Here is a 6848-nt window from a genome sequence, read left to right as displayed (position 1 = left end):
CTGGTTACGGTCATGTAAAATGTATAATATATTAATATCAAATGATTTATTCTGCATATTTTTTTAATATAAATCCTAATTTATTAATTAAAATACAAAATTTCCGTAACATCACCAATCATGCAATAATAATAAGAGACGCCTTTAAATTGAATTTAACTAAATTCAAATTAAATTAATTACTATTAAAATTAAATTCAAAAATAAATCTATTTATAGTTTCCAATAAAGTTGATATATTTAGAGATTTTATAAATGGTAGGATATAAATATAGGGAAAATTTGACAAAACCCCCTAATTATACAAGTGTCATTACAATGAGCCCAATTTTATTTTACATTTTTAAGATAAATCCAAAATAATTTTAATTAATTAAAACCACTTAATTATCACCATTATACCCCTAATTAAAAAATAATATATATTTAATTTTAATATTAAAAGATATATAATATCTTTTCTAATTAAGGGATGCTAATAATCAGGAAATTAATTACCCGTTTTAATGACATCACCTCTCTCTCTCTCTATTTGTTGAAATTTTGTGCAGATGGGGTGTTATCATTTTAATAGGACAATATATATATATATATATATATATATATATATATATATATATATATACACTACAAGAAATTGTCAAATTGGCAACAATACGTTTTGTTGCCAAAAGATTTTAATTTCGTTGCCAATTCCTCTTGCAACAAAATTATTTTGTTGCCACCTTCGTTGCCGTTTCCTTGTCACCAAAAGTTCCGGGCAACGAAATGTTACAAATCGTTGCCAATAATGCATTATAGACAACATTGTTATGTCGTTGCTACACATTGATCGTTGCCAATGCATTAAGTAATAACAACAAGTCTATTTTGTTGCCATACATTTATCGTTGCAAATTCTTTGATAACTACCAACGAATTTATTTTGTTGCCACAAATCTATCGTTGCCAATACATTTATTAATAACAACGAAATTTATGTTGTTGCAACACATAAATCGTTGCCAATACATTAATCATTAAGAACAAAATTAAGAACAAAATTGTATTTCGTTGCAACATATTTATTGTTGTCAATACATGACTTATTTTCGACCGCACCCGCCATCCCGACCTTTGGACTACCGACCCGCATCTGCCGACCCGACCTTTGGACCGCCAACCCGCATTTGCGGACCCAACCTTTAGACCGCCGAACCGCTTCAGAGTCGGAATTGTTGGGTTAAACTCATGATTTAGCCCAATAGGCTAACCCGCTTGATAAATGTCAAATATATGGAGACATGACAATGGTAAGAGTCGAACTCTGGTTGATTTGAAGTTAGACACCCTTCAAACCGCTGGGACAACACTACATTTGTGTAAACGAACTGAAAATAAATTTATAAAAAATAAATACACAAGATCAAATGATTAAAATAACTACATAAATAAATAATATGTCATAACAAATAATTTATTATATGTATTTTATGTTCAAAACATAATTCACAATAAAATTTAATAATAAATATAACATCTATCATTAATTATATATAATATTTTTTTTAAATCATATCAACAATTGACTTAAAAAAAAATTATGAGTTATTGTAGTTAATATAAACAAATAAGATTTTTCTTATCATATATATATATATATATATATATATATATATATATATATATATATATATATATATATATATATATATATAATTAAAATCAAGAAAAAGAGTTGGTTTTTAAATTTACAACGATTATATTTTGTTGTCAAATCACTTGGAGCATTTGCAACAAAATATTTCGTTGTCTTTCGTCACTTATTCACAACAAAAATAAATTTGTTGCCATTGTAAATGTATTTACTACAATTTTATATCGTAGCAAAAAGAAATATTCTTTTGCAACAATAAAGTTGTTGTCTTACATTAAATTCGTTGTAAAATATATACGATACTATTCACGACAATATGTTTCGTTGCCTATGAGATTCAAAGGCAACAAAAATATCTTGTTACAAAAACGTTATTCTTTAGCCACAAATACTATATTTCGTTGCTAAAATATAACTATTGGCAACGGAATTCATTTCGTCGATAAAGAAATCGTTGCCTATTTTGCATTTTCTTGTAGTGATATATATATATATATATATATATATATATATATATATATATATATATATATATATATTAATCTACCGTTTTTATTTGCTCAGATGTATGAACATGTTTGTTTTGCTTGAACGTTATGTTGTTGTTTATCCGAGCAAGAAAGCAAATTTGTAATTATACAGAGTGATTTTCATGTTTACATAGCTGTTATACAGAGTGGTTTTCATGTTTACATAGATGTTATATATAGTGGTTTTCATGTTACATAACTGTTATAGGCAGAGTGGTTTTCGATGAACATGTAGTGAATTGCACTAATTTAAGAGTGGTTTACACTAATTTAATAGTGGATTACACTAATTTAATAGTGGACTACGTTAATATTAATATGGATTATGCTTATTTTATAGTAAATTTTCACTTTAATTTCATAGTATTTTTCGATAAATTTAGTGATTTTCGATGAGTATGTAGTGCATTTTAAATTTTTTTAAATATAAACAATTTAAAACACTTAAGAAAGAAAAAACAATTTTTGTTTTAAATTGTAAAAAAAACTATTAAAAAATTAAAAAAAAAATGGGAAAGCATAAACTAAAATTAACGTGAGATATGTGATAGGTCATAGGAGATATAATAGGGGATGGTGTGAGATGGGGGAGAGAATAGGGGGATTTGCATATCTACCAAAAATGGATTGATTTTTTCACAATAATATAATATATTAATTTTCAGTAATAGTAAATAAGGGCATTTTGGATAATTAGAGTTAATTGGATTTATAATAAATATCAATTAAAAAAATGGATTTATCAAGAAGTCCAAATTGAATGAGGGGTGTTTGAAAAATAGCCCCATAAATATATTAATAAAATAATAAAATATATTTAATTACCTTTAATTTTGGAAATGATGACATGTTTTTTGATTATTTATTTTCACCAATTAATTTGCCACATGGGATAAAATTGAATACATATTATCAATGGAAATTGACAAATGTCAATCAATTAGGTGTGGAATTCAACCTTTATATATTATATAGATAGATTACCCTCAATTCATTGAAACTCAATGAAACTCCAATTTTATGATTTACACCACAATTTGTCCTAATTTCACCAATTAACCAATTTTAACCATAATTTCAATTTTGACCCCAATTTTTGAAAACTTTTTTTTTCTGAATTTTTTTTTCGATAGGTCAACCGTCGTTGACCACCGGGTCTCCGGCGTTGACTTTTTTTTTTTAATAATATTGTTTTTTCTTAAAAAAATATTTTAATTAATATTACTTTCTTGGCTGCTAAATTACTGTCTCCAGCAGTTATTTAAGTGTTGGAGACAGTAATTTAATTATTTAACTGCTAATTGATTTTTTTTTTCTTATTTTTTTTTAATTAATATTACTGTCTTGGCTGCTAAATTACTGTCTCCAGCAGTTATTTAACTGTCGGAGACAGTAATTTAACTGTTAATTGACATTTTTTTCTTAAAAAAAAATATTTTAGTTAATATTACTATCTTGGCTGCTAAATTACTATCTCGAACAGTTATTTAAATGTCGGAGACAGTACTTTAACTATGACTTTTTTTTTTGAAATTTTATTTTTTCTTAAAAAAATTATTTTAATTAATATTACTGTCTTGGCTGCTAAATTACTGTCTCCAACAGTAATTTAACTGCATTTTTACCGTCTTCGACGATAATATTGCTGTCTCCGACCGTAATATTATTGTCTCATGCAATAATATTACTATTTGGGACAGTAATATTAGTAATATTATTGTTCGGAAAAATAATATTCATAATATTACTGTCCCAGACAGTAATATTACTGTCATAGACAGTAATTTAACAGCCAAGACACTAATATTAATTAAAATATTTTTTTCTAAGAAAAAAAAATTCAAAAAAACAGCTCAACGCCGGAGACTCGCGGTCAACGGTGGTTGACCATCCGGAAAAAAATTTCAGGAAAAAAAATCGAAAAAAGAAAAAAGAAAAAAAGTCAACGCCGGAATCATGCCGGGAAAAAAAATTCAGAAAAAAAAATTATTTTCTGAAACAAAAAAAAATTTCAAAAAATTATTAAAATGGGAGTTAATGTGATATATTTGTTTAATTCCGAGGTCAACGTGTAACATTAAGGAAGTTAGAGCATAATTGATGAAATTGATAAGAATTATATTATGGGGGGTATTTTAGACTAAATACATAAAGATGGATTTATTTGAAAGAATGTTTTTCTTGTGGACCAATGTGCATTTAAGTCCCTTGTCATGGCCTACTTGCCATTCGCCCTAAATTCTAATAGAATATTTCTATTTAGAAAAAGGGGAAATTTGCTAGACACCCCTTATTTTGGACTTATATAGGTAGAGATCTTAGTTGCTAGATGAATATAGGCATAGGTCCTTTGACTCAAAAAAATAATATTAATAAAGTAAAATAATTAGTGTATAGACATAATCACCCTCAATTAATAAGAAAACAAATCTCATATATCTCCTCTCTCCAATCTCACGTTTCTCTCACCCTATGTGATCTGTTTCTCTCCTCTGTGTCTCACGCCTTTCTCCCTCTCTCGAGCTTCTCTGTTCTTTTTTTTTTCTTTTTCTTTACTTTTTGGATAAAGTAATATTATAGAGAGGGACAAAAAATAGGGATCTTTTTAGATTATGAGATGATTTTTGGTGGAAGAATTAAAGAGGACAACAAAAATTCAGAAATCCAAAATCATAGCCAAAATTCACATTGTGTCTCCCGTATGTAGAACCTTCTCATCGTTTTTGTTGTTAGCAATTTTCGTTTGCAGGTTGGTTTAACTTCGTTTGTTGTTTGAAGAATTGCGTTTGATGTTGAGATTCGATGCCTTAGGTTTACAATTTGCAAGGTATGTCTTAAGTTACATTTTACAAACATTTTGTTTAATATTTTTGTTGTTTGCAAATTGTTCTATAAACAATTTTTTGTTGATGTTTTTAATGATGCTGATTTTTTTTTATTTTTTTTTCAGTTTGCTGTTTGCATTTGGCCAAGTCATAGGTAGTTTATTGCTTGCAATTCAATAATGCAAGTTTTGCTGAATGTTTTTCTTCAATTTGCTGTTTGCATTTGGCGAAGTCATATGTAATTTTTTTTTGTAATTTAGTAATACAAATTATGAATTTTGTTTTTTCAGTTTGCTGTTTGTATTTGGCGAAATCATAGGTATTTTGTTGTTTGCAATTCAATAATATAAAATCTAATTTTCAGTTTGCTATTTGCAGTTCGCGGAGTCATAGACGTCGCAGTTCCCGGATCGTAGGCGGTGGTGGGGCTGCGGTGACGTTTTTAGAGTATGAGTTTGTAAAATAAATTGTATATTTTTGTTACGAATTAATTTATTTGTTTTAGTTAATATTTGGAAGAGAGATGTTTGGGAATTTGTTATGATAGAGAGATTTTTGGGGATTTGATTTGATTTAATTAAGGGTATTTTTGCCATAATAAATATTATTAATTTATTAATACATTAAATTTTGACTTGAATTTACACACATAAATTATAATATTGATGGACCTATAGCAAATTGCCCCTTGATTTAAACCTAACCATCCGGTTACAATGCTATCCCAATTTCAAAATCAAGAAACGATTATTTATTCATGAAATAAATAAATAAAAAATAAATTAAAATACAAAATAGAGAAAAGAAAATAGAGAATAAGAGACGGATTTTGATTAGGGATGGCCATGGGGCGGGTTTGGGGCGGGTTTTGCATTCCCCGCACCCGCCCCGTTAACAAACCCGTTCAACCCGCACCCGCCCCGCCCCGCAACGGGTACAAATTTTCTCAACCCGTACCCGCCCCATAGAAAACCCGCGGGTACCCGCCCCGCCAAAAAACCCATAAAGGTGAAGGAAAAAGTAAAAAAAAAAAAAAAAAATTAAAAAGCCGTAATAAAAACAATAATTCTAAATTAAAATATCAAATGTATTATAAATAATATATATATATATATATATATATATATATATATATATATATATATATATATATATATATATATATATATATATATATATATATATATATATATATATATATATATATATATATATATATATATATATATATATATATATATATATATATATATGCGGGGCGGGTACGGGGCGGGTTTGCGGGGCGGGTATATACAAACGCGCACCCGCCCCGAACCCGTTTTCGGGTGAAAAATTAGAACCCGTACCCGTCCCATTTATTTGCGGGGTGGGTATTACCCGGAAATTTCGGGGCAGGTCGGGGCGGGTACCCGCGGGTCGGGTATAAATTGCCATCCCTAATTTTGATTTTTGAAGACGTAAACAAAGTAGCCTCCTATGGGGAACAATGATATCTACTGGCCAGGGCCGGCCCAAGGCAAGCAAGGCCGTCGCCTTGGGCCTTAAAAAAATCGAAATTATAGGGCCTCAAATTTTCTTAATTTAATCTATATATAAATGCATGTACATCTTTTTATAAAATTTGTCTTCAGCTCAGTCGGCAAAAGTACTCCTATTTAGGGGTGGTAAAGGAGCCGAGCCGGCTCGTAAAAAGTTCGAACTCGGACTCGAGGTTTTCGAGCTCGAGCTCGAGCTCGTGAGCTCGAGCTTTCTGACGAACTGAGCTCGAGCCGGTTTTTAGTTGTTCATGAGCTCGCGAGCCTTATTTATTATTATTATTTTTATATGTTATTTTTATTTAAATAATGTATTATAATA

General features: G+C 28.9%; 1 long non-coding RNA gene across 1 annotated transcript; it reads left to right on the top strand.

Annotated features, from left to right (window-relative positions):
- Window positions 1–4762: 4762 nt before the first annotated feature.
- Window positions 4763–5678, top strand: LOC148767527 (uncharacterized). The gene is made up of 3 exons (XR_016033988.1): window positions 4763–4993; window positions 5117–5145; window positions 5370–5678. It is a non-coding gene; the product is annotated as an uncharacterized LOC148767527 (long non-coding RNA).
- Window positions 5679–6848: the final 1170 nt, after the last annotated feature.

This window comes from Erythranthe guttata, chromosome 10, assembly GCF_056151865.1.
Source record: "Erythranthe guttata isolate IM_541 chromosome 10, IM_541, whole genome shotgun sequence".
Lineage (NCBI taxonomy): Eukaryota > Viridiplantae > Streptophyta > Magnoliopsida > Lamiales > Phrymaceae > Erythranthe > Erythranthe guttata.
The sequence above is the reverse complement of the archived record's forward strand: the minus strand, read 5'-3'. Positions and strand labels throughout refer to the sequence as shown.